The following is a 3810-nucleotide window of genomic DNA, read 5'->3' on the forward strand; positions in this document are numbered from 1 at the left end:
AGATTTTGGTGCAATGCAGCAGTGAAATGAAGAAGGAAATGTGTCCTAACGGATGCATCTACACTCCTGACCAATGACCCATCACCCAATGGCTTCAGGACAGTAAATAAAAAGACGTGTTGTTATTGGGATTTATACTGCAGCATTTCCTACAATAAAACTGGTCAGTTTGTGAGTAGTTTGACAAGTTTTTCAAGTGTTTTAGTAAAATGAGTGCTGCTTGAGAGTTCAGGTGTTTGTACCTAACGTGGTGTCATCACCCCTGTGCTTTTATTTTTTCAATTCAAATAAATGTCCTGAAAGAAGAGGATTTTGTCAAAAGTACTTTGGGGAATATGCTTGTTGGCTTTCTTGCAGAGAGTGAGATGAAAAGATCAATAGCACTTTCATATTAAGTTAAGTATGGAGCTAGAGCTGGGAGGCGATTAGCTTAGCTTAGCATAAGGACTTGAAGCAGGGGGAAACAGCTAGCCTGGCTCTCTACAAAGGTTTCAGGTAAAGTTATGTAGTGTAACAAATTCATTCAAACTCAACAGAAACACAATAAAACTCACCAGACCCACCTTGGTTAGTCTTTCCATAACAAACCATTACCTCACCGAACTGAAAATATTCTGGTTGCACACTGTTTTTCCCGTTGCCTCTCTCTGCCCTTGCTAGCCTCTTTGTGCTACTGGGTTAGCTCGCTGAACAAGACTCTGTCGCTGTGGCTCTCACTCATAGGAGGCAGACAAAAATACCAAAACAACTGCCAAAAAAACAACCAGCAATGGAATCAATTACCAATATATTCATCCAATCACCCAACCCTAATGGGAAGTCACTGCTACCGGCTGTTGTTCAACTACAAGAAATTACAGCACATAACTTCCTGCAACAAACATTTTTATTTGTGTACCGAAACAATGAAATAATGATTCAACATGTTATTTAAAGACCATTAGAGGTGTTAGTAGACATATTTTTTAACTTTGGAGAAAGCCAGACTGTCTCTCACCCCTGCTGCTTCCATTCTTTAGGCTAAGCTAAGCTAATTTATTTGCCTTCCGGCTCTAGAACTAGTTAACACACAGACATGAGAGTGGTATCGACCTTTTCATCTAACTCTCGCCATGACTCGAATAAGCACACAATGACAAGCTATAACTACAATCTACATTCATCAAACATCTTTACAATAAAATGTATCAAATGGCCATGTTGAAACATAATGAAAGCTGAATGAATAGCTCTTTCTTGAAAGCCAATAAAAAACAATTAGTTGGAAAGACTTAGGAGCTCATTCGCAGTAACACTGTGTCCTATATCCATACACAACAATGTTGGTTACCTATTTCTAGTAGAGCTTTAGATGTTGTAGGCTACATTTTCTATTGCTGAAAATAGTCTCAAAATAGCATATTACAGGAATAGACATGCTTTCGGAGTCCTTTTTGCAAACTTTCCCCTGAACTCATTTCCAGCGACGCAGCTCCTCCGACTGAGCATTTGACGCCTGAGACTAAAGGTCGAACTCTGTGATAAACTTCATGATATGCTCTGAGAGTTTCTGCACCAAATGGCCAAGAAGAAAATAGCCAATCAACTCAGTGCACTGCAACAGAGAGAACTTTTTTTATAATAGAGGGAAAATGAATAACGATGCATAAGCCATCCAGGTCTGTGTATAATCCCTGGTCTCAATTCACCTCCTCCCTGCTGATCTGTGGTTTCCCCTTCATAACTGCCAATCTCTCCTCACTTCTTCTTTCTTTTCCTTCTTCCTGCTCTCTCGTTTTCTCTCTCTCTCCAGCCTCTCGTCTCTCTCTCGTCCGAGTGCGCCAAGAATTTCAAAGTCATCGTCTTGATGGCAATGCAGAACATGAAAGATATCCCTCTTCTGTTGACATTTCATTATTCATGATAGGCTAACCGTTCTCCTCCTTATGCAAATGGTCATTAATGCTGACATTTCTAAGTCTTTCCATGCCATTTGAGCTACAGAGATAATTTTTAAAAGTCCAGTCCAAACCTCCGGCCCTTTTTTTGAAGCAACCTATACGGCATTTTCATACAACATATACTGCTGATGTAAGGTATACATATGGTTATATAAGAGGTTCCCACATTTGAACCAGCAACCTTGGCCTTTGACCCCATAAACAGGCAAGCTAATATGGTTTATGGCTTTTATTTCCTTTTTAATGGCGACTCCCCTCACCTTCTGCTGTGATGCTGTGATTGGGGTTATTATAACAGCACCCTTATGATGTGATTTTAGCAATCAGCAAAAAATCCTGCATGCTCTGAATCAGCAGTCCACGGAGAGGGAAGAAATGATTTCCTCGCAGTCGTGCTGTCATGGCCCGCTGACGCCATCCAGCTACGTTCATTAATCACCCACGCAAACGCACGCACGGAAATACACACACACAAACGCATGCATACAATAGATGCGTGCACACACGCACACACTCTGCAGGTGCGTACTGTGGGATCCTGGAAGACATACTGTGCAAGATGAAATGGATCAAATGTTTTCTGCAGGACGTTGTTGTATTCCAAGACTTTCTCTCAACAAATAGTGTTTTTTAAGTGGGGAATAGAGATATTAACACGTAAGATAGACAGATACGATCCTGTATCTGCATGCGCCATACTGGTTGACAATATGTAAATGACAGTGGTGTGTGCAGAGCCCTACAGGCTTTCTGCGGTGCCCACAGATGGCTGCAGTGAGCATTTGCTAATGCACATCGTGTGAATGAAACTACACGTCAAGCTCAGCAGATGCTACACAAGTGAGGTTTAGGTTCTGACAGGAATAACGCAGGACTTTCTATGCAATGATAAAGCTTCATGTGGAACAGGGAAACATATCTTTGAAAGACAGTGTGACTTTAGCTGTCCTTCTGATGTGGGAGTTATTTTATATTTCTTAAATTGTGGAGATGTGCTTTTGGATTTCAGGATTGCATTGTTTAGTTTTTATGTTGCATATCTTCTTTTTGTTTTACTTTGTCTAACTAACATCTTGGTACCACATCCTGTCTGATAATCCTTCAATACAATCGATCAAGCTTAGGGCTGCTGACACAAATCTTACACTTGAATTACAGTAACTATAAGACAGAAATGGTGTCCTTCAAATTCGTAAATGTTGACCTGATTTTGTGATGTTTCTAAATGTGCTTGGATATAGCTGGGTCAAACACCTCCACACAAAAGAGCTCTACAAAGTACATACTGCACCAACATCTATTATACGTGTAAGGTACCTAAGACAATGAAACTATCTAACAGTTGTAAGAGCGACTGTAGCTCTGCATGAAAAACAGCAGCTCCCTCATTCATTTGGATGAGGCCACTCAGGTGACGCAGTAGGTCTGACAAAAACATGAAGGTTCGTCTCTAAGAAAGGTTTAACAGCCTCAACTCTGGTGACAACGTGATCTCATCCAGCAAGGCTCTGCGTTGGCCAGTCAGATAACTTAAAGTCATGTAACTTAAAGGGTTTATTTCTACTGTTTACCTCACAATTGCTGCAACGAAAGATAAAATTATGGTCATTGTGATAACTGTCCAGAGCTGTAAATCCCATCTCAGAGAATTATAAACCATTGTGCAGTGTTTTGCTGTCTGATAAGCCTTCAATCTCATGGATCTATACCTCAAATATTCCCTTTTAACGCATGGTTGTTTTCAGTCACTGCCCACAGGCTACCAGCCATGTTGCCATCTCAAAATAGAATTTTAATAAAATGCACTACTTCAAAATTTGCAAATCATAAAAACTATTTAAAATAGTGTAGATTTCACAGAAACGTTACC

Source organism: Morone saxatilis, unplaced genomic scaffold, assembly GCF_004916995.1.
Source record: "Morone saxatilis isolate NCDOM2014 unplaced genomic scaffold, NCSU_SB_2.0 Contig21, whole genome shotgun sequence".
Lineage (NCBI taxonomy): Eukaryota > Metazoa > Chordata > Actinopteri > Moronidae > Morone > Morone saxatilis.